This window comes from Bison bison, unplaced genomic scaffold (genome assembly GCF_000754665.1).
Source record: "Bison bison bison isolate TAMUID 2011002044 unplaced genomic scaffold, Bison_UMD1.0 scf7180017864105, whole genome shotgun sequence".
Lineage (NCBI taxonomy): Eukaryota > Metazoa > Chordata > Mammalia > Artiodactyla > Bovidae > Bison > Bison bison.
The window spans coordinates 3,387,066-3,413,278 of NW_011494677.1; positions in this window are offsets into that span (position 1 = coordinate 3,387,066).

Sequence of the window (26,213 nt, forward strand, 5' to 3'; positions counted from 1 at the left end):
TGTATCAAATATATGGTTACCAAAGGGGAAAATGGTGGCGGGGGGGATATAAATCAGGAATTCGGTTTTAACAATATACACACAGATAAATAGATAATCAACAAGGACCTACTGTATAGCACAGAAAACTCTATTCAACATTTTGTAATGACCAATATGAGAAAAGAATCTGAAAAAGAATGGATGTGTGTGTGTGTGTGTGTGTATAAAACGGAATCACTTTGCTGTGCACCTGAAACACGAGACTGTTAATCAGTTATATTCCAATATAAAATAAAAATGAAATTTAAAAAAGCTGCCTTGAGTCACTGTTGGTAGACTGCTTTCTCACATCTCAAATCCAATTATCAGGAAATCCTGTGGGCTCTCCCTTCAAGGTATACCCAAATTGGACCTGTTTCTTAGCATATCCACTGTTCCCACCCTGATCAAAGCAATCATAATTTCTTGCTTGAACAAATCATTGTAATGGCCTCATAACTAATCCCACCGCTTTCTCCTTTGGGCACCAACAGTCTTGATGGAAGCCAGAGCAATGGTTTGAAAAGGTAAGTTGCATTATTTCATACTTTGTTCAAAACCTTCAAACAAGCTCCTCTTTCCCATTTATTCCCCCTACTTGAACTCTCCTTTAACCCCACCTGCTTCTCCCACTATAGAGGTTCTACTTGGGCTTTTCCTTTTTCCTGAAGTCTCCTCATTTAATATCCACCTTGCTGACTTTCCCTTTTAGGTTCAAACATTATCTTCTCAATAAGGACCACCCTACCTACTCAAAGCAAATAGCAGCCTCTTCTCATCTCCTTTATCTTGGCCCCTGTACTTTTTTTAAATAGCACTTATCACCTCTGTCCTCTGTAATTCACTTAGTTATGAGGTTTATTATACATTTTCTGCTTTGTCGCTGCTAGAATGTAAGCCCTTTAGGATCAGAGATCTGTATTTATCTAATCACCAATGTATCCCAGCATTCTAGAACAGGTCCCCGAACATAAGAGGCTGCCAATAAATTTTTTTTAATGATGATCTCTTTTACCACACCAATCTGAATTGAAAGATCTGAACGATGAAAAGATCTTTGTCTTTCTCTCTCTTTACCAAGAAACCTCCTGACGTTTCCTAGGGAACACCCAAGAACAAGGATCAGATCCCTGTAATGCCTAAATAATTTTCAAAATCTAGTTTCCGTTCTTAATCTCATTGAAAACTTGAACAAAAATCCTTTCTTCTTCCATGTATTCCAAAATGCTACAGGGTTGCTTTGTTTAGTTTCAATTTTCTTCCTTAACGTAGTAGAATTTATTTGTTAAGTGACAAAATGTGCATTGGTGTAATGTTAGTTTCCCTATTTTTCAGAAAAACATTGTTTTGGTAGTGCAATCACATACCTTTAAGAGCAAAAAGAAAGAAATCCTCTGTCTATAAAGATCATGTGTTCAACACTCTACATTTAAATCACTAATTCATTATAGAAATGAAATACAGTATTGGAAATTGAAATGATCTTTAATACACTTAGCATGTAATTGATAACTTGGGGCTTCCCAAGTAAAGAATTGCCTGCCAAGCAAGAGACCCAGGATAGATCCCTGGGTCGGGAAGATTCCCCTGGAGAAGGACATGGCAACCCACTCCAGTATTCTTGCCTGGGAAATCCCATGGACAAAGGAGCCTGGCGGGCTACAGTCCGTGGGGCTGCAAAAGACTCAGGCTCAGCTGAGTCAGTGAGCAGCACGGAAGACAGTAACAGGTTGGTCAGGGATCACTCTTAGAAAACAGCATAGAACAGGCGAGTCAACAGCTAGTGTCTTCCAGAGGAAAGAGGGATGGATTCCCCACAAAGTTAACGCACACACGGGTAATGGAAAGCTGCACAGTCAAAACACTGACACTTTGGCTCCAGCCATCAGCTGATTTCAACGCCTTTGTGTTCCTTCTCTAACAAAAGAGAATACCCTCATCAAAAATCAAAGCCTCTCAAAGACTAACAAATCATTTATTAGAAATGCCAGGTGACTTTCTGCCCTGTTTTGAGCAAAGCAGGCTTACCTGGTTTGTGTGTTTGTATCCTCAAAATCAGAAGGTACAAAGCTTTTCAAAGCCTCTAAGAGCAAAGTCTGGATTTGAAGGAAAATGCAGCAGTCCAGTACTGAAGATATTTCTATCAACAACATTCCTCTTTCTGAGGTCCAGAGACAAACACCATTTCTCTAAACCTCCCAATCTAATCAGATATCATACTTTTGAAAGACTTGCCCTTTATTTCACTCATTTTCCAAAACGCTCTTCTACAATGACTAGTTTGAAATGTAATTTAAATAAACTCAGTAGCTAAGAGGGACAACTGCAGTGCAACTCAACCAACAGAGCCTTAACTCCCTAATGATCTCATTAAAAGCAGGTTACAAAACTGTTGTGCTTGACTTTTTGCTTCCTTGGATACATCATTCACACTTGATCAAAATGCATAGAATGTTTAACGTTATCACATCACGTATCAGCAGCTTCAGCAAAAACATTGAAAATAAAACCCTAACTAAATATGAGAACTCAATGTTGGCTTCTTCTTTCACAGACACATACCTATAAGTCGAGCATGGGTGTCTGCTTGAAATGTGGTTCCTTTATGGACAAATAACAGCAGCAAGTAGTGAGGGTTAAGAAATACAGGCCTTTGAAATAAGAATCTAGTGAGAACAGATGTTGAAGGCGAAGTGTGCTTTCATATTTGTATCAGAATATTGAAGTACAAGGTTGCAACAATTTTATGCCAACAAGTCACTTTCTGTAGAAGCTGTTGAAGGAAAGGGGGCTTTCCTGTGTGTGCCTCTAACATATGGACTGTTAATCTGGTTACAGATTGTTCTAGGTTGACAACTAAACCAAGTCTGTATATCAACATTTAAACTAAGGCCCCTGTGTTGGCTTCCTCATGGCAGCCCGCATTGTTTCTGTCACACTGTGAAAAACAGCTCAATAAAAATTCAAAAACTTTTGAAGTGGTGAACCCATCCGTGTTGATTATTATAAAATAAGGCCAAAAATCCAAACTCGAGAATTCTGACTATTGCCCTAAGATATGTCATTATCTAACGGCCATGGCAAGGAAGAACATTGGTAAGTGCATGAATTATGAGATTTGCATCCAGGGCCTTCTTAAAATGAAATTATCCATTGATTTAATAAAGCCTTTTATCCATCTTCATTAGTGATGTCAGCTCTCTGGCATGAAATTCAAAATTCCGTATGAATATTTACTTTCATTTATCAATGATCATGTTCAAAGATTATCTTCCTACTTAAACTGCTGGTTTTGAGAACAAAAATAAACAGAAACTCAATAAAAATGGTTAACTACTTCCATCTGTGTGATCAGTCAAGACATAGTAATATGATTTTTATCAGTTGCACTGTGTATCCAGATGTTACCACTGAGTGTTCATTAATGGATTCTTGGTAAAAAGTATTGAAGAATAACATGATGTTAAGTTTCTGGTCCATAAGACTCTGAATAAATCTAGTTTTTCATTTTTATTATTATTTTTTCCTCCCCTGTTGCTTAATAGCCACCCATGATTATCTTTGATTGGATGTCAGAAATGCTCCATTCAAATTTTCTCAATACGCAAATTCAAGAATAATTCTTTCTGAGTAGAAAGCATTATCATTAGCAGTAGCATCTTTAAACAATGGGTATCATAAAATCATCTTGTGAAGAAAGAGAAAAGAAGCTGATTTTCAATGATGTGACACAGACTTTGAAATTATCCAGGTAAATACCCAAATGCTATGTAATGGATGAGAAAGAGGGAAAAGGACAAAAGAGAAGATAAAATAACAATGAATGTCAGCTTACAGAAGCAATATATACACTAAAAATAATTACCATGCAAAGTGAGACGGAAACTCAAAACTAATCAAAGAGAAAGAGAAAAGAGCTACATCCTAAGATTTCAACACATTACAATTAGGCCCTCAGAGAAGTTCAAAATTAAGTGAAATGAATCAAAAGCAGACAAATACCTTTTAAAGTTCAAAGAAAATTATCATAAAAGATTAGGAGTGTCTTGCAGCACTTTAGGTAAACTAGAAGGACCCACAAGGGGGCTGTGTCTGGTCAGTGCAGTAAATGTGGATAAACATTTAAATGAATGCCCTGCTAGAAAGATCACAGACAGAATTTAATGCAGACAGTGGAAAGACAGGCTGAATTCTAGCAGTAAGGGATGAAAAATAATAACAAAAAAGAGCAGAATGGAAATCAATATTAATGCCAGAATAGCTGATCAAAGCATCCAGACCCTGGGCTATGAAGCCTGAAAGAAATGAAAAGATACATATGTATAATCCTTCATTTATTTTTCCAGCTGGAGTTTCGTGGAGAAAAATAAACAAGAAAGAACTTCTATGGCTGGGAGCTGTCTTAACTTTCAGGAAAAGGTGCGAATTTCACTTGAGGCTCACCTACAAGAGGTCTTGCAGAACTCAGGTCAGGAGAAAACAGAAAGGAAATCTAACCTGGAGAAAAAACTAAGGGAAGACAGACATTTATCAGCGGTGATGCTGAGGACAGACACTGCTCTGAGCCCTTGTGACGAGGTTCCAAGTTAAGGCCAGAGTGTCCAAGTTCTCAGTCACAGGAGATACCTTTTCTCCCATCTGACTTCACACATTCAAGTTAGAGTTCTGGGAGAATACTGATATGAATGAAAGATCAGATAGTCATACAATTTTAGGGTGGAAGAAAATTCTGCAAGTGTTTAGCAGGACACCTTTATGGCTGCTAAGGTGCTTCAGTCATGGCCGACTCTCTGCGACCCCATAGACGGCAGCCCACCAGGCTCCCCCGTCCCTGGGATTCTCCAGGCAAGAACACTGGAGTGGGTTTCCATTTCCTTCTCCAACGCATGAAAGTGAAAAGTGAAAGTGAAGTCGCTCAGTCGTGTCCGACTCTCAGCAACCCCATGGACTGTAGCCTACCAGGCTCCTTCGTCCATAGATGAATAAATTAATACCAAGAGAGGTAAGGTGTCTAGATGATGTCACAGTGGACCCAGGACTACAGATCAGGAATTGCTTCCTGGAGGTGGGGATTCTGTGACTCTAGTATATCTGCCAAAGGCCATGGCCCAACTCACTGGTTTTCAAAACTTGCATCTGCAGCAGAGTCATTCAGAGGCTTTCGAATTGCAGTGCTGGAGAAGACTCTTGAGAGGCCCTTGGACAGAAAGGAGATCAAACCAGTCAATCCTAAAGGAAATCAACCCTGAATATTCATTGGAAGGACTGAAGCTGAAGTGTCAATACTGTGGCCAACTGAGGGGAAGAGCTGACTCCCTGGAAAAGATCCTGATGCTGAGAAAGATTGAGGGCAGGAGGAGAAGGGGGCAACAGAAGATGAGATGTTTGGATGGCATCACCGACTCATTGGACCTGAGTTTGAGCAAACTCTAGGAGACAATGAAGGACAGGGAAGCCTGGGTGCTGTAGTCCATGGGGTTGCACGGAGTCAGACACGACTTAGCTACTGAACAGCTATATTCAGAGGCTAGTTAAAAGGTGATCCCACTAGCACCAGTCCTAATTTAACAGCAAGGATCAGCCTGAAGGTCTGATGACTGCAGGTCTCACAGCATTACCACCTTACAGCAAATACAAGAGACAGTTGAGGTTTCTGTGTATAAGATATTGCCCAATGACAGAGTCACTGATGAAAAAGCACTTCACTCTAACACTTTTCACTCCAGCAACCACATTTATTTCAGACCAAGCATTCAATGAGTACTCTACAAACAGAGGTCGAAAAAGATGGTGCTAGACCCTGCCAACTGGGGCTCAACACATGCTCCACAGTTGAAAGACAGGATCCCTCTCCAAGCATAACATGGGTGCAAACCCCCTACCTATACTCAGAATAGAAGTGAGGACGGGTCTGCTCATAAGCAGAGTGTCAACAGCATGTATCTATGTCACAATTTGTAAAAACTTGAACAAGAAATCAGGACCAAGATCAATTTGTCCCAACCTCCTTGTCAAAACAAAATGCAGAACAGTCAGAAGGTTCTTAAGCAATTCTGGAAGAGGGCTTCCCAGGTAGCTCAGTGGTAAGGAATCCACCTGCCAATGCAGGAGATGTGGGTTCAATCCCAGAGTCAGGGAAGATCCCCTCAAGGAGGAAATGGCAACCCACTCCAGTATTCTTGCATGGAAAGTTCCACGGACAGGAGCCTGGCAGGCTACAGTCCATGGAGCTGCAAAGAGTCTGGCATGACTTAGTGACTAGATAATAAACAAAATCCCAGAACAAGGTGACAAATGGGCCCCTCCCCCACATCTTCCACCCACCTGTTCAGATGGGCCAGGACCAGGCTATGGTTGGGTCCTTTGGGAGTCACTGTTCAAAGCTAGGAGTCTCAAGATAAGCCTGCAGCTCTCTAGAAGGCTGAAAGTCCTACACTCACAGTACAGATGCACAGGCAAGCAGGGAGTTCAATTCCTGGTACAGAGTCAGCACAGGGAAGGAGGCGGCCAGGCTCGGTGACTGTAGTAACTGCTTTTCTGTCACCTTTTGGGCCTGCGTGTGACTGCTGTGTGCACCTACCTAGCAAAAAGGGACAGGCCTTGGAGAAAAATTACACTTGCAACCCAGCCATCCCAGAATCACGCTCTTGTGTTTCAATGTGAAAGTGAAAATGTTAAGTCACTCAGTCGTGTCTGACTCTGTCCGACCCCATGGACTGTAGCCCACCAGACTCCTCTGTCCACGGGACTCTCCGGGCAAGAATACTGGAGTGGGTAGCCTTTCCCTTCTCCAGGGGATCTTCCCAACCTAGAGACTGAGCTTGAGTCTCCCACACTGTGGGCAGATTCTTTACCCCCTGAGCCAGCAGGGAAGCCCAGTGTCTCATTGGGGTGCTTTATTTGCTGGTCACTGTCCACGTCAAAGTCAGACGGAGTTAAACTCCTATGTGAAACATTTTTGTCAATGCTCGGGATAAATGAAACAAAAACAAACAAAGCCACACACACTCTACTCCTTTCCCCTGGATATTCTTTTATCCCTTCAAATGTTCAAAGTCCAGATTCAGCCTCCTAAACTCCAGTGGGAGGTGGTGACAGCGGAGGACAGACCTCAGTCTCTTTCTTCTCTACAATTTAATCCCCCAGGATTTAACTCATTACTGACTGTGGGATTTTTGCAGAAACTAACGACTACAGGAGCCATTTTTATTTTGGCCAACCAAAAATTGTTATTTCACGAACACGTGGCGGGTTATTACATTCAATAGCTATACCTGGCACACCCATACGGTCTTCTCCAGCACCAATTCATTTCCACTTTCTGTATCAGAATCAATCACTAAGGCTTTTTTGCCTTTTTGTTGGTCTAGTATTCACATCATCTAAATCAGAACTATATTCTGAAGAACAATCATTTTCTGAGACCCCAGTAAATACGCTGCTTGGACTACAGAAAGCACCTGCATTAAATTCACTGAAAAATTCTTCGCCCCAAAATTTTGCAATGCATCATTTTGGAAAATTTTACGGTAATAAACTTGTGTTTATAATATGCACAAGGTTGAAACAAAAACCCTACTGGAGCGAAAGTGAATGATAACGACACTCATAAGTCTTATAATGACCCCCTTGATGAATTTTAAGCTCTTACAACTTCACGCGGTGATGTTAATTCTATCAGTCTCTAAAAATGTGTTGATACCTCTCAGGTCAAGCATGTGTTAAGTAATTTACAGAATGAATGACCTCACCTACTGAGGCTCAGATTATCAACTCCACCCACCTATGGGGATTTTTATGATTCACTCCTCTAGTGGGCCGCCTCTCCAGCACCATAAAGCAGTTTAGTTCACTGAAGCCTTATACAAAACTTTATGAGTCAGGATAGTATGTCTTAGCCATTGCAACGAGCCATGAAATCTCAGAGGCCTCCTACAATGAAGGGCTTTTCCTTGCTTCCATAAGATCCAAAGCAGGTCAATGGGGGTGATGCTCCATCCAGGACTCAGGGACCCAAGAAACTGCCATCTTGTGAGGCCACCATCTCAACATGTGGCCTTCAAGGCTGCTGAGGCAGAGAGAGGGAGCAGGCACTGCGCTGGCTTTTAACTACCTTCACGTGGAAGTAAGCCATCACATTCCTGTTAGGGACCAGAACTATTCCTATGGCTTTGCCCTAACTGTAAGAGACAGCAGTGAAAGCAAGGAAGCATGTGGAACAGTCAATGTGTACAGACTCTATAAGACAGCAGAAATTATCTGTATGTAAAGGTAGCATACACATCACATCTGAGAAGGTCTTTTCCTCATATTCCCATAACCCACATCTCAAAAGTTGTCATCTGTTTTGGGAGCTAGACAACACTCTCCTCTGGCGTTCTGATGATGGGTGGGTACGTTGAATATCATTAAAAAAAATTTAAATCAAACTAATGTCAAATCAAAAATTCTTGTTTATGCATCTAACTGAGGATAAGAATGCAGGCAAGTTTAAAATGAACTGTGGTAGTATAAACTCAGAGAATGAACTTAAGGTTGCCGGGGGCAAGCAGAGGGGGAAGGGATAGTTGGGGTCAGTTATGTACACACTGCTGTATTTAAGACAGACAACCAGCAAGGACCTACTGTAGAGCACAGGAAACTCTGCTCAATGTTACGCGGCAGCCTGGATGGGAGGGGAGTTTGGGGGAGAACGGATATGTGTATGCGTATGGATGACTCCCTTCACTGTCCACCTGAAACTATCACAACATTGTTAAATAACTATAGTCCCATATAAAATAGAGAGTTAAAAAATTGAAAAAAAGTAAAGTGAACGGTGGTAAATCCGAAAACGGATGAGAAGAACATAAAGGGGAAACGTCCAGGTGGAAGTCTCTGATGAACAGATGACACAAATCTGTATCTGAATGTATATCTCCTCAGGTTTAAATATGTGTAGGCACACACACACACCCTCAGTAGCCAAGACACCACTTTTATACTGTCAGTAATTTCCAGCAGCCTACCAGGCTCCTCCATCCATGGGATTTTCCAGGCAAGAGTACTGGAGTGGGTTGCCATTGCCTTCTCCGAGGTTCTTAATACTCTAAAGCAAATGGAATCTAATCATTATCTTGGTGGTTTCTACTCTCCACCATTCAGGGTCTTTAGTGGAAAATGCTGACTTTAAAAGCTTAGATGTCCTTCATGCCATTCTTAGAGCTGCATGGGGCTCCTGAGCTTGTGAACGGAACTCGTTCAACTTCTGGATGAGTGCCTGTTACTGTCAATGCTTGGGGAAAAAAAGAATCTGAATATGCTCCCATCCATCTTCTAATCATCCATCCATCCATCTAATTATTCAACAAATATTGAATGCTTGCCATATACCAAGGTACTGTTGTAAAGTTTGCAGATACAGCAATGCCTAAAGCTTACAAAAGTCCCTGTCTTCATGGGATGTACCTTTTAAAATCAATCTGGATTCCACTGTTTATAAGGAAATGCCACTGGTTGGGCATTTCCTTTCATCTCCCTTTTCTTAATGAACCCCATAGGTCCATTTCCAGGTTCTTCACCCTCTTATTCCTCCCAGGTTGTCAGTTGAGGGTGATACTTTCCCTGTCACTTGGGTCATCAGTGCACTTGTTTCTTGGGGGCCCTGTCACCAACTGTCAGGATGATCACACTGAACAAAACACCACATTCTACATGGACAACTTGAATATTATTTTCACATCCGGCTGTGTTGGTTCATCGCTCTGCCAGCCTGACAGGATGAGAACTCGGGTTTACCTCTGATTTCTGCTTGCTACTCACACACCCATGCCACTGAACCCACGTGGACAAGTCAGCCTCCAACACGTTACCTTCACGCAATACCTTCCATGCTGCTGTCATGGAAGGATCCAGGGGGAGAGGAAACTTGGTTTATATTCATCTTGGCAACTAAATACCTCTGTTACTTTAAGCAAGGCACTTTTTCTATTTTTTGCTTCATGAGGCTCAGTTTCTGAGCCAAGAACATTTTCTCCCTCAACTATTTACCAAGGGGCTTTATGGTGATGGAGACCACACGCTCTATTTTTATTTTCCCAGAAGGATCTCTTTCCTACATCCCTTTCCATAAGTATCCTATCACTCTTGTCTGTGTCTTTGTTCCCATTAAAAACGCAAGTTATAGTTCATAAGGTGCTTACCAGGGCGTTCTGTATTCAGATCAAAAGCTTCACACTTTTCTCAAAGTTTTTTTTTTTCTTTTTAATAGTTATTTTTTTAGCTTCCTCCCACTCCATCTCAGCTTAAGACCACATATCAATTTACTGCCAATCCCACCATTCTACTCATCTCCAGGAATGACATTGATTCCCTCACTTGTGGACTGTTTTCCTGGTCTGCTGCTGCTGCTAAGTCGATTCAGTCGTGTCCGACTCTGTGCGACCCCATAGAAGGCAGCCCACCAGGCTCCTCTGTCTCTGGGATTCTCCAGGCAAGAACACTGGAGCAGGTTGCCATTTCCTTCTCCGATGCATGAAAGTGAAAGTGAAAGTGAAGTTGCTCAGTCGTGCCCGACTCTTAGCGACCCCATGGACTGCAGCCTACCAGGCTCCTCCATCCATGGGATTCTCCAGCCAAGAGTACTGGAGTGGGGTGCCATTGCCTTCTCCATTCCCTGGTCTAATGCTCACCAAACCCCTCCCTCTCTTGTTAGTGCAGGTTCTGAACTACTGCTGCTCGACTGTCGCATATAGAATGGATAAACAACAAGATCCTACCATATAGAGCAGGGAACTATGTTCAATATCCTGTGATAAACCGTAATGGGAAGAATATGAAAAATATATTGACGTTATAATTGAATCACTTTGCTGTATATGAAAAATTAATACAACACTATAGGTCAACTATACTTCAATAAATTAAGCAATAAACTACTGTTGTACAACCATTGTATATAGAATGAATAAACAACAAGGTCTTGTTGTATAGCACAACAAATTGTATTCAATATCCTGTGAGAAACCATAATGGGTAAGAAAACAAAAAAGAGTGTGTGTGTGTGTGTGTGTGTGTGTGTATAAATGAATCACATTGCTAAACACCAGAAAATAATACAACATTATAAATCAACTATACTCCAATAAGGAGAAGGCAATGGCACCCCACTCCAGTACTCTTGCCTGGAAAATCCCATGGATGGAGGAGTCTGGTAGGCTGCAAGTCCATGGGGTTGCTAAGAGTCGGACACGACTGAGCGACTTCACTTTTACTTTTTACTTTCCTGCATTGGAGAAGGAAATGGCAACCCACTCCAGTGTTCTTGCCTGAAGAATCCCAGGGACGGGGGAGCCTGGTGGGCTGCCATCTATAGGGTCACACAGAGTCAGACACGACTGAAGTGACTTAGCAGCAGCAGCATACTCCAATAAAATAAAATTTAAGAAATAAGCTACTACTGCTCATTCTTGCACTGGCATCCTCTCTCTGACTACGTCCCCAAGCCCTTCTCACCCACTCTGCTTCCCCATAAAGTTTCTCCCGACCTGTGGGAATGGTGAAGCATTCCTTGAGGTGATCTTTTTGTCCAACTACGTAAATCTCAAGACCCTTTGGCTTCTTTATAGTAGACTCATCCCTAGTTTCTGCTTAAGTGGAAAACTTCATTAAACACTACATACTTGAGGTCTGTCTAACGGTCTCTTTACACTTTGCTCTTGTTGTCTTAACTCCCTAAAGACAGAGACTATGAAAATAACAGCTTTCCTGGTCCATCCTGCACTGAATCACAAAGCAAACACTTGAGTGTTTGCCTGTTTTGTTTTAATTTATATAGCCATTAAATTGTTGGCAGTGATCTACAATAAAGCATAAATATATCTTACTGGAATGGCAGCTTCTTCTTTTAATAACTCCATGGATCTTTAAATAATCACCAAACCACACTGTAACAAAGCCAACAGGCAAAAATGTGTCCACCATTATACATTTAATTTATTAAGTAAAACATTAAAAAGTGGTTGTCTACTGCATCTCAGATAACATCCCTAGATCCCAAAATATTAATTCTTAATTACAGTGGAGGAAACCAGGATATATACCAGGAATATGTAATATGACACCATATGATAAAGCATCAGTTGGGTGTTTTTACTATGCTTCTTTTGGTATGACTTGCTTTAAGGTCCACTAGGGAATTTAAAAGGGGCTTCCCTCACAGCTCAGTTGGTGTAGAATCTGCCTGCAATGCAGGAGACCTGGGTTTGATTCCTGGATCAGGAAGATCCCCTGGAAAAGGAAATGGCAACTCACTCTAGTATTCTTGCCTGAAGAATCCCATGGACTTTTTACTGCCAGAGGAGCCTGGCAGGCTACAGTCCATGGGGTTGCAAGAGTTGGACACAACTTAGTGACTAGAGAGAGAGAGAGAGAACTTAAATACAGTTTAAAAAAAAAACAAAACCTAGTGTTCTCCCCAATGTTTTTCATGCTAGGTTGCAAGGGGTTACAATCCATTTTAATTATAACAGTCTTCCTTGAATGCTTAAATAAAAAAATGGATTTTATGCAACCCTTTCCATTTGCAGGGATGGGGATAGCAGGGAGATGCTTTGTCTAATTACAGAATTCTCTATTTCTGGTGAAACACGTTAATCAAATCATCTACAGCATAAAACAAGTCAAGAAAGATTTGCTAACTGAAGGAATCTCTTGGAATGGCCATTCCCGGGATATTGAAGGTTTGAAATAAATGCGAGATGATAAGGGTATTAGCTGCTAAACGTTATCAGTTCTAGACGCAGAGAAAGACCACCAAATAGTCCTTTTCAAGCAAGAGCTCTGAAGGAAGTGTGGGGGTTGAGCTGACAGCTGTGATCAAGGGCTGGGCTCCATGCTCCTAGAAGAGGGAAATTCAGGTTCAAGTGCTGGGACCTCTGTTAGCTTGCAGTGTGAACTGAACCATCTTATAACTACAAAAACTAACTCAGAAAAGTTTTAAAACGAGAACTCAAAACAGTGGCTGCAAACTTAAGTGTGGTCATCTCTATAAAGACACGTTTTAATGACACACAGAAGACAAAAGGCCCTGAGGGATGGGGTGGAGAAATGGGTCTCAAAGTTGCCAAGTTCTGCTTCACCAGTCAATGCCCTACCAACCGCATGCTAATTCTTTACACAAACTATATGTCTTCCTTACCCAGCCAAACCATTACCTCCTTAATGAGAATCCACAATCGATTTTCCTCAGGCCAACAGAGTGCCATAAGTAGAAGAAAGGATGCTTAATAAATGCCTGCTGTATTATGAAAAGAATTGCACAGACACATTATGTGTCAGCATAAAGGCATGTTTAAAGAGGAGGAGTCTTTGCCAGGATCCTGCACACCTGTGGTATTTCCACATTATTTTAAGCAGGCCTGCATTAATATATGTCTCAGTTAATTGCAACTATTAGAATAGATGTTTGCTTCTTGATTACTAGTAATATATATTTACTCTTTTGTCCTTAGCTCCTGGCTGACTATTTGTTCATGATTTTACTTAATATTCTGCTGGGAAGTCAGTTTAAAATCAAATCTAAAATGTATTCACCAGGACCAGTGATCTTCATAACAGCCTCCTTCATGAATGGTACCCAGAAGACAAGGAAGGAATGGGTGAGCAGTTAGGCAGTCATCATGCATTTGAGAAGTTTCAGCATTCTTTCCTTCATTTCCACACCCCCAGAAAATGCCTCTGCCATATTCCTAAATCTCTCCCATCGTATTTTGAGACTTCTTCTTAAGGTGCAAAAACTGATGTATGCAGGGCATAAATGCAATAATGGGTTGGGAGATCCAATTTTGAGCTGAGAACCTGATACAGAGCATTCAGGTCTTCCTGGGAAAATGCATTATAGCTTCCTTCAAAGGCCCTGTTTTGGTTGAATGGAAATATTAGGCAGATTCATGCCATCTAACCTTTCTGGCTTCTCTGCCAGATGAGGGAGTAGTGAATGCTATCAAGATCCTGGAATGGTAGGGAAATTAAGGCATAGAAATATCAAGTAGGTAATCTGAGGTTGAGTTATTCTGAGTTATTAAATCAAGCCTGCATAGTTCCCTCCTCCTCACTCAAAAAAATACTCATGCAGTCAATGTTGGCTGTTGCAGTAAAAGATGACAGTATTTTTGGTAACTTATAGGTTCCTCAGCCTGGGTCCTGAAAATACTATTTAATAATATCCATTGAATATGACCTATAAAGGGATACTAGCTCAAGTGTTTTCTATGCATTATTTCACATATTCTAACTTGCTAGATAATATACTTAGGCAAGTATTATTCCCTCTTTAAAGGTAAAGAAAATGAGCCTCATGGAGCCTAAATGAATTCCTGTTTTCAGTCAAATCCAGTTGGCTCCAAACTTTAACCTATATGTCATCCTGATAATTAGAAGATTTTTTTACCAGTCTGAAAATGAATGTTGTTCATAAAACTTGCTTTCTTTTTGATCATAATAAGCTAATAGCTCCTGTCACATCACTGGAGCATTTTTAACTTGCTGAGAAAGGTGCAATAATAGATTATTTCATATTATCAGCTACCACCCTCTGCACCTCCCACCTTGCACACGACACGCGTATTTTCTCTCTCTGCAGAGGCTTCTTTGGCCACTTTTTTCCCCATTTCTAACTCCAGTTAACAAGGGCTCTCCTGTCTCCCAAGCACTCCTACACCCTCACTCTTCTTCTAGCCCACCTGTGAACGCAGCACGCTGAAGGCAAGAATCCTAATTAAAAAGTCTTCAGCACCGTCTCCTGGAAATTATACCTACTTCGCCGGGAGGTGTTCAGAGTCGCTCTGTATTGCTCTTTGGGAATGATGGCAAAATGGGACTCTCATCACTTTGCAAGATTAAAAAGCCCAGAGCGATTGGCTGTCACTGGCCAGGTGAGAAGGCAGTGAGTGCTGGCAACCGTTCTGGATGGTGACGTTAACTTGAAAGCCTGGAGAATCTCCACCCCCATCAATATAGTCTGTCTAGGAATCAGAGGCCAAAGACAGTAACAGAATTTCCAACATGGGGATCAAAGCTGTGCAAGAGAACTCAGCATTTAATATCCAAGTTTTTGGATATTATTATATTGGATATTTATTATTTTATTTGGATATTTGGATTATATCCAAAATCATTTTTTCAAGAAAGAAAGCACTGAAACACAACATTTACCACACTGGGTCATTTTATCCATTTTTGAAGGTTGAGTTTGGCTTCCCAAAGAGCACAGGCAAAATAAAGAGAAGAACTGACCGGTAGCGAGAGCTGGTGATGATGGTCAGAAGTACCTGCCTATTTCCATTCACCAGAGGCTTCATTTTCGCACGTTCTCAGTGATTATTCATCACTCTAGGAGTGGCAGATCCTGAGCCTCCAGGTAAACTTTGTTTCATCATCTGTTGAGTTGGAGGTGCCATCTTGATTTTGCAACAGAGGATTAAAATCAACAGCAGGTAAGATCTGCTCTAATACGACTTCAATTTAGCATTATTATCTTTAAGGAATAAGTTGGCACATTTCTGGATTTCTTGTAAAGAAGCATACAAATTCATCCAGTGTGTGAATCCTTTTGATTACATCACAGAATTTCAGATTTGGTAGGAAAAAAAGAGAAATAAATGTCCCCAAATACCACTTGACACCCAACATTTTGCTAAAAATGAATCATTCCACTTTGAGGGGAAAGACTTTGGTTATCAGCAGCTTACTCTGTGATTACACAGCTCTTGTTGGAAGACAATGCTTTGTGATAGTGAGTGAACTCTACCTCCTAACAACGACTGCCCATAAGTTTTAGCTTTGCCCCAAAATGCCACACTCAAGGGCATGTATATTCTCCCTTATCTCAAGGTCTTTAACTATCTGGATGGTTACTGAAAGGTTACTGTAACAAATATTTTATCTGGTGTGAGGGCTGTCATAGTGTCATTAAGGCTGGGATGCTTTCAGATAAGATAATGGCTCTAAATGACTGTGAACATTAATACTGCTCACCTAAGGGGATGAATCCAGCAAGCTCGTGTGTTTCAGCTGATGTAAGTTACCGTCTACCTTGCCTTCATAGCTTCACCTGTGCTTTCAAACGGCCAATCCACCCTCTTTGAAAACAACTAACTCCATGTGTCCATCCGCCTCCCTGACCTGTTCTTCTCTTCTTTCCAGAACACAGTTCCATGAACAAGTGAGTACTGCAAAGAAGAGAACAGGTAGCTTCACTTGGGTTCTCGGGGATTAGAAACCAGACATCCATTACTTAATGGAAAGACAACTGGCACTTGAGTTAGGAGCAATTTTTAAGGAAAGCATCTGAAGGAAGAACTGATGAGAGGATATGAATTTCTGAACTCATGAATTCAAAAGTTGCTTGTCAGAAGCAGCTTTGGAAGACACCCTCAGTGGCTTCACATGCTAATTTTATTACAGCCCTACATGTTCACACAACCTGGAATTTCACTCCTTGTCAAAGAGTCTCTAGGAGAGAGCATCCTTGACTGTAATTTGTATTCCAATTGAAAAAGTGAAATTAGATGGCAGCAAGGAAGAAATTTCCACAATTTCTCATGACCTCTCACTACAGGAAACATAGAAAACTAGTACATAATACAACTATGCTCAGTAGGACACAGAACCTGTGAACGTGATTATGCTGTTTACGGAAGTTCTGTTAGGAAAAGATTTTTTCTTAATATATGTGCATATATTTGTATTTTTAAATGGTCAATGACATTCTCATTACATAAACTTCTTTAAAAAACCCATATTACGACTGTCAATACAGGACTGAAATTCTGACTTTCACTTTCAACTAAAAAGGATTGAAATTCTGGTTTTGAAAGGGGTCAAAGAGAAATAATCTCATGGGATAATGAAGATTATTTCTATTAAGAGTATCTCTATTTTGTGGGCATTTAGGACTCATACTTAGCATCATTTCCAATTTGTTGCATTTTTACAATTTGATTCAAAAACCACTGGCTTGAATGTACAGCTTTTATGGGAGGGATTCAAAGATAAATAATATATGGGTCTTATTTTCTGGATATCTACAGTCCATGTTGAATGAGGGAGACATACATATCTAATAAAAGAGAGAAAGTGCTGATACAGGACATAAAGTTTTAAATAAGCAGGGTTAGAGAGCTGAATTTTGACTGTAGGAACCTGGAAAGTTTTAGAGCAGGAGAGATTTATACTAGGCCTTGAAGTGTTTATTAGACTTCAGTAAGTCCATGTGAAGTAGCAGCCTATTCCCAACATTATGACCAACTTGAGTTAAAGCATGAAGATGGGTGTGTTAGTTTCCTGATGTTTCTGTAATCAATTACTTACTACAAACTCAGTGGCTTAAAACTCACGCTTATTATCTTACAAGTCTCTAGCTAAGAAGTCTGATATGGGTCTCACTAGACGAAAGCAAAGGGCTGGCAAGGCAGCTTGACTTCCCAGTGGCTATAGCACAGAGTCTGTTTCTTGGCCATTTCCAGATTTAAAAAGCTACTCACAAGTCTTGGCTCAGGGTCCCTTCCTCTATCTTCAAAAGCAGCAATGCAGGTCGGAACTCATCTCACATCCATTCGCCTGGATCTCCTCCTACAGCCACACTCCGGAGCTCCCTCTTCCACCTCCCTCTTCTACTTGTAAAGACGCTTGTGATTGGGCACACCTGAGCCAGCCCGGAACCTCACCCTAATTTAAGGTCAGCTGATCAGCATCTTCAATTGTACTCTCAACCTTAATTCCCCCTTTTCACATATCCTAACAGATTCATAGGTTCCAGAGGTTAGGAACTGGGGAAAGGAAAAGTAATATTCTACCTAATCACAGTGCGAGAAGACCATAATAAGAAGGAGGTACCTATCAGCTAGGGGAGGCCAGAAACATGGGGATCAAAGAGCCTGCATGGTTACTGATATGGGTCTCAACACTGATGGGGTGAAGGAAGACCAGACAAGGTTTTGAATATACTCTGAGTTCTGGAGGGGAGAATGAAAGAGTCCCACATCATTCAAATTTCGAATGTAATAAAAATATTATTCTCTTGTCAGAGTTGGAGAATATAGTAGATGTTTCTTAGGTGGAGCATCTCTGACTTAGGAGATGGTCAGAGATAGAAATAAAGGGAGGTTTACTTAAAGCTACAGACATCGAGGAGATCAGCTAGTAATGTAGATGAATTACGGACATAAACAGTCAAAAACGGACCTTCAAAGACTGCCTCCACTTAAAGGGTGTACACTCAGGAAACAACAACAGCAACAATAAAAACAGAACAAACACACAAAAAACCCACAGGGAAGAGGCTGAGAGTCAAGGAGGACGTAAAGACAAGCTCACTTAAGGAAAAAAAATTGGGCAAAATAAAAGGTGCACATCTGCTAAGGAAGATAAGAAAGAAGACCTTCAAACCCAGAAAATTACAAATAAGCTGGGCACCCAAATGCTGGAGTCATTCAGCTTTCCCAACGCTTTTCTCTTGGTTAGAGTAATATCAGAAGTAAATACCAGTACAAAACTACCATCATGGGAAACATTAATCAACAATTTCTGAATAAATCAGTACAAAATTAAAATTCTGCAAGTGACTGTGAGCAAGTTGTCATCAAAGGCAAGAGTCAACATGTATTGAACATTTGCTACATTCGAGTCTCTGTCTGAAGCACTTTATGTTTAGTGAAACAATTTTTTAAGCATATGTAATTTCCAGGTGCTGAGAATAAATCAATAACCAGACAAAATGGCTGACTTTGTAATGCCTCCATTCTAGCGCATTTAACCCACCCAGCAGTCCTCTAAGGTCGGTCTTGTTACTGTTTTCTGGATGAGTTACTGGAAGCAGGTATCACTGATGCAGTCATGAGAGGCAGAGAGGGAGGCAAAGCCAGGTGGTCTGGCTTCAGGGTAAACACGGCAGGTATTGCCTTGTTATATAATCAGTTGCTGTTGTTAAGTTCCTAAGTCTTGTCCAACTCTTTGTGACTGCATGGACTGGAGCCCGCCAGGCTCCTCCATGCATGGGATTCTCCAAACAAGAATACTGGAATAGAAAGCCATTTCCTTCTTCAGAGGATCTTCCCGAGTCAGAGACTGATTTCGTGTCTCCTACACTGATCGGGCAGATTCTTTACCACTGAACCACCAGGGAAGCACCATATAATCAGTATCCAGCATGAAAAAGACTGGCACCTAACAAATTTTTTGCAGTAGTTGTATTTCCATAATGGCCTTGGCACCTTCCAGATTTGCATATCGTATTTCCCTTTGTGCTGTGTGCTCAGATGCTCAGCCAAGTCTGACTCTTTGCAACCCCATTGACTGTAGCCTGCCTGGATCCTCTTTCCATAGGATTCTCCTAGCAAGATTACTGGAGTGGGTTGCCATTTTCTCCTCCAAGGATCTGCCTTTGTACTTCCTTGTAACTAATTTTTCTTTTCAAGGCTGATAGACACACAAATGAAGAAAAATTTCCAGGACTCCTCAATCAAAAGCACAGAGGACCCAGTAGGCTTTGTGGTAGAAATGGGACTTCATTTCAGTTTGTGGAAACACATTCAGGCAATGCCACAACAGATGTAAATCTAGCTGGAAATACTTTTACTCTCTACCTATATAAGCTGTAGTTCTGCCAAGAAGGAAACATTTGTCAAGAATCCAGATCCAGCATCTATTTAGTCCAAAGTATTACATAAGGGTGTGGTACTTCAGAGGGGAAAGACATTCCATGTCTTAAGTACCAATAATGAAAAAGCCACCAGTGTTAGCTAAACAGGTTGAGAAAAGAGACCATAAAATTATCTGAGATCAAATTTTTTAAAAATTACCTGAGATTTGAGCTGTGAGATCGAATCTCTTTCATTTTCTGGAATCACTACTTTATTGCACCCATCATTAGAGCAATGTCTCTGGCAAGAATCAAGTTGCTTCTCCCATCTTATTCTTTTCAGTCCATACATCACCTATGCTAAGATAGGGACCTAGCTGACCTTGGTATGATACGTTCTTTCTCTTATTAATTGAAAGAATCATTTACTCCTAGGGAAATATAGAATAACGTACAAAAATAACAAAGTATATAATTTTCAGCCCATTATTTTTTTGTTAAATTTAAGATTATTATGGGCATATTTGTATTTTAAATACACCACTTGTATTGCTCGAGAATTCAACATTGTAGAATATACGAGAGATCATCTTTATGATCTTTAAGCTTTAAGTACCTAACTGAATCACTTTTAAAATTGTAAATTTAAGTTGGTAACTCTTAAGAAAATTTTTCTAAAGTTACAAGTAATATTTTAACACACAAAAGAATTAAGATCTACCATATTTAAAGCTTTATGAGATTGCCAAGTGTTATTTAAGCATGTGGGAAAGTTTGTTAGACAATTTAAGTACTTAAAAAGAAAATCAAATATATTAAATTTATAAGTGCAGTTTAAAATATTTAAGTGATTTCATTAACTAGGCTGTAAAAAAAAAGAAACCCTTTCAAAGCAATTACTAAAGTTGCTGAATTTAGTAAAAGAATAATGAGATTTGTAAATTGAATTTAAAGGCTTAAGAAAGAACTCTGTTTTTGAATTGGTAATTTTAATAAATTGAATATTACTATTCAAAATGAAAATAGCCCTTAAGTAATCTTTCTAAGCATTAAAGCCATGTTTAAGAACACCAAAACGTTCACTCAGACATCATGAACTACCAGGAAGTCTGTTTCCTCATCCACTATGAAAGGTCTGGATTAAAGCACCTCTAAAATCCCTTCCAAGCATCTGAAGGTTTGTGTCTAGCTTGCTGGAAAGTTTGTTAGTTTGTTCAGTTGGTCATATTGGTTCAGAGTTGGTCATGGCTTCTACAAACGGCAACAAGGACTCATTTCAATTCTTATCACAGAACCATGACTAAGGAAGCTGTTGCACACTTGCCAGCACCTGCTCCCTGGGACTGCCTTGAGGATCAATGAAACTGGATTTGTTCATTCATTGTAGTGACTGGACTGTATCTCTCCAAGGTTTGCTCATAACTTTCTGTTCTCTTGTTTGTTCCTAAAATGCTAAACGATATGTGTGAACACTGTCCAAAGGGCACATCTTCTCCCGCAGGAATGGAATTTCTGTTTCTATGTGTTAGGATCCATTCCTGGTCCTGTATATTAGAGTTCTGCCACCTCCTCCAAGGGATGGGCAGGCTTGTCAATCACCTCACTCAGCTCTGCTTTGCTTCTGCTCATGGAACCCTTCCAGATGAAACCCTGAGCAGTCATCCCTCTTTATTAGGACACAGCACAGAAGCAGGAGATTCAGAAGGGAAGGCAATGTGGAAGCATGAAATATAAACCCAGAGATCAGGAGTTCTGCAACTCAAAGTCTCCAGCTCATTTACAAAAACAATGGTTTATGGAATTTGCCAACAAGTCTCCATTCAAAGTCCATGCTCTACCCAACTCGCCCACCATTGCTCCTGCCAAAGAGTATAGTGCATTTTGTTGTTGTTCAGTAGCCAACTTGGATCCAACGCTTTGCGACCCCATGGACTGCAGCACACCAGGCCTCCCTGCACTTGGGCTTTGTGCTAACTACCCAGGTAGCGAACTCCACATCAACCACGTCAGCCTTTCAACAGCCTCTGCTACTGGGTGGTCTTGTTCTTAGAACCACATCTCACACTCAAAACACAGTGTCACATCCAGCAACGCCATGCACAGAAATCCAATCTGCTTGTTTTACTGGCACCTAAGTGCAAATGTGAAATAATAGTAGTAAGGCAAAGATCTGCCCAGGAACCAATAGTGAAATTCATCCTGACCACCTTCCCTGTTTCACTTTCTAATTACATAGAGCACCAGATGGTCAAAGTCTGGAAAAATCACCATGGCTGCTGGCGGGTGAGGACAAATGAGCCTTCTAAATGTGAAGAAGAGAGAAGGGTGATCCAAGCCAGCCTGAAGGGCATAAGCACAGAGCAGAGCAAGAAAGAAAAGAAAAACAGCCAGTTAAGAGACTGATAAGAAAAAAAAAAAAAAAACATTGTGTCCAATATGGGAGCAAAGGTTGCAAGAAGCTTGCAGACCTTTTAAAGGGTTCTGCATTACACGCCAAAGAGGAGGAAAAATGCAGGATTGATAAATAAAACATACCCTCAAAGATCAATGAATAAAAATTAATTGGCATTGTGGTGTAGCACTGTAGCCAGTGCATTTCCTTGGTTTAAACTTTATCTACCCCAGGGGATTTGGAGTAATTTGATGAAGCCATGTGTATTTCAGAGGTTTTGTGGTCCTGGTGTGATTTCAAGTTAACAAGTCCAGGCTTTGCATTGCATGCAGCAGCATCTGGACTATTTCCTGATAGGGAGTTTGTTTTAACCGACATTTCCACAGCAATCTTGAATCTGGTGTCTCTCAAACTGTCAAGTCAGTCTCCCCAGGGAGATTATAACCTCCTTTAGGGAAAGTAAGCCTCAGGAACATTTTGAAATAGGGAACGTTCCCTCCTCTGTTGCTCCGAAAGTGGCAGAGCCAGCATTTGTCATCTTACTGCCCAATTAAGAATCTCCTAACTTTTCTGGGAGTAAAAACAATTTGATAGTCCAAGTTTTGTAAATGCACAGTTTGTGGATGTAAAGTAGAGCTTATTCTTCTTCTCCCTTCACTACAAACTTCCACACGATTCAGGGACCAGCTCTCCCGCTCAGACGAGCTGGCTGATACTTAACTGGATGCCAACACCACTGCCAATATCGATGAGTTACTGAGCTGAACCTTACAGGATAGAACCCTCCCATTTAGTTACACTTGTCTAAAGGCCATGGCAGACCTAAAAATACCTAATGAGAGCTATATTCATGCAAATGTTTGTCAGTTACAGAAAGACTGTCCAATGGCATAAAATCGAGCTAAAAATATCTGCAACAACGTGTTGGATATAAAACAAGAAGGCTCATTAGTGCAACAGGAAGGGTCTGGGATGGAAATAAGATGCTTTCCCACTTGACAGTGAGTACAAGTGGACCCTGACCACCCTCATAACTAAGACCTGTTTTTAAAAAAGATAACATTTCCTCACCTAATCTGATAAATAATGCATTGGTGATGGTGACAGGTTTATAAAGACTCTGCAAGAGATTGTCGGGGCATACATCTTCTTAATTCCTCCCTGTCTAATACACGCCATGACCTTCAGCTCTGTGATTTGAACGTTTGCCCTCAAATGTCAAAAGGCTTGTGTAGCAAGCCCGGCAAACTCAGCTCTGTGTGATTGGATTCACCATGGATTCCAGAGTTAATGTGTGTTTAACAAGCAGTTATACTTCAACAACATTGCAGAATGAGAGACAAATGTGGCCAAGAATTTAAAAACTGAAATGTCATTAGCCTGCTTCTCCTTGTTATTGGCACCACTATCCTTTCTGGTTCGAGGCTCAGCATTGCTGCTTGAAATCCTCCAGCCTCACCTGACCCCCGAAGACTCCTCAAAGAATGAATGGAACAGGGTCTCGTACACACAAGGAACCAAAGGTTGTCATCCATAGGGAACCAGATGAATTAGCCTCAGTGAAATCAGATGAGTTAACCTCTCCAATGATATCTCTCATTTCATTGTCCCACTCTGCTAAAGAGCTATGAAAATGAATTATTAATACATCAATCAATGACTTCAATTGAGATACTCTACAACTCATGGGGGGCTTCCCAGGTGGCCAGCACTAAAGAATCTGCCTGCCAATGCTTATGGATTTTCTGAAATCTTCCCCCCCGCCCCACCCCGCATGAAAGACAAGGCCAAAAAGAAGGGGTTGGGTGGAGGGAAGAAGTACAGAAAACTGAAGAGAGAAAAGATTTTATACTTAGATGATGAAACTTTTACTTGTTTGGATAAGATATAACAGGAAAACCCAATAAAGTGTGAACCTTGCCTTCGGTTGCTCTTGTTCAGTTGCTAAGTCGCATCCAACTCTTTCCGAACCCATGGACTGTAGCCCGCCAGGCTCCTCTGTCCGTGGGATTCTCCAGGCAAGAATACTGGAGTGGGTTGCCATTTCCTTCTCCAGGGATATTCCCAACCCAGGGATCGAACCTGCGTCTCTCTGCATTGGCAGGTGGATGCTTTACCACTGAGCCACCAGGGAAGCTCTTGCACTAGGTGCCTCTATTTTCAAAAGGCTCCTCGTTCTGTCTCATCCTACTGCTTTCCTTTTGGAGCATGCCTCTGACCTGGGTGAGTACCAATCAGCCCCAGCACCCCTGGGCTCTGCTCCTGCTGTACCTGTTTTTATCCATCTGTAAGTGTCTTGGTATTTAAAACGGGCATCATCGTTTTCCTTAGTGGCATAAAGTGAGGGCTTTCCATGCCAGCCTTGTTCTCTTGTTTGTTTTCCTCTAAACACTATTAATTAAAGATGCCACGTTGGACTGAAGTGGGCCCAAATCCCAGGACCAACCGGTCAGTGCTGGCAGCCTCAGGAAATAGCAACACTACCCCACTACCAATCACGGTGTGCCCTCCTCAGCGAGCAACTGACAAGGTCGATAACCACCATTAGCGGTGCTTCATTGCAGAACATATCCTGACATCACTCGTGCTCAATTACAGAACTCATTTCTGGGTTCATTACAAGGTAGGGAAAGGTATTGGTGGGCGTTTCTGTGCCAGGAAACCGTCTCCTCAGGAAGGCAGTGAGCTTCCTCTTCTATGCAGAGAAGGGGTCGCACTGGGGACTCTCCAAGGTCCTGCTCTGACCTCCTGTTCTGTACCAGCTGCACCCTCTCCTGCATCTGCCTTGTGAAGAGCAGGCAGCAGTGTGCTTTAGCAATCCCCAGGAAGCTCAATGCCCAGCCCACCACAGAGCTCATCACATAATAAAGGCTCACAAGGTCTTTACTGGATGCTCTGTGCTTTGCTGACAAGTTGAATAGGTCTCTGGAAAAACTGCTTGCCAATTTTTCTTTCAGGAGATTCTTGGATGACTCGGGGTGGTGCAGGAATTCCAAGGATGTTGCTATTTTAATAAACTCTCTTCTTCAAAAGTAATGACCGAGCCCCTACTGTGCAGACACTGGGTTAAGCACTGAGAGTGAGAGAGCAGACAAGACCCAGTCAATGTTCTGAAGTCAATTCATTTTTTTTTTCCATTGGACTCCTAAGGGACTCAAAAGGTAAGTATCCAAGAAACTTTTTAAAACAGCAGAGAGCTGCGCTCAGACATGACCCTTGCCCACAGATTTGGGCCCTAGACATCATTTCAACTCCTCTCCATTTCACCTTAGAATCAGCTTCCATACCCTTGCCTACGGGTAGCACCTGAACCAAAGGGATGCATATATTTCAAGCAGCTTAAAAGACTGATTTAAAGGGGACATGTTTATGTCCACTCCAATAGAACCTGATTAGCTATCTATACTTATCACAACTGTGAAGGTATATTCAAACCTGTTACTGTGGGAATGCTAAATGATAAGAACCAGCAGTATAGACCTTGGCCATTGTCAGCCTATTGGGACAGAAAAGTAAAAACAATTAAAGAAGGAAGAGGTAGTCCAGTGGAAGATTTCACCTTCCAATGCAGGGGGTACAGGTTCGATCCCTAGTCTGGGAGCGAAGATCCACATGCCTCACAGCCAAAAGACCAGAGCACAAAATAGAAGCAATACTGAAACAAATCCAATAAAGACTTTTAAAAAATGGTACACACACACACACACACACACACACACAAAACTTAAAAAAGGAAAAAAAGGAGGAAGAGGTCAGAAGTCAGAATTTGAAGTTTACTAATTCTTAAACTGGAAAAGCCTCCATAGTCTGAGGCTGGAATAAAATAGCAATACCATAAGACTCAAGAATCTTTCCCCTTATGACTACAAACAGAAAATGTCAATTCATTAAAAAAAAAAGTACTCGGCAAATGAGGAAAAGAGAAAGGGGAAGAATTAAGTGTTTATTACCTGCCAATCATTTTACAAACTACACCATTTAATCTGCTGCTGCTAAGTCGCTTCAGTCATGTCCAACTCTGTGCGACCCCACAGACGGCAGCCCACCAGGCTCCCCCGTCCCTGGGATTCTCCAGGCAAGAACACTGGAGTGGGTTGCCATTCCCTTCTCTAGGCGATCTTCCTGACCCAAGGATGGAACTCATGTCTCCTGCATTGGCAGGTGGATTCCTTAGCACTTAGC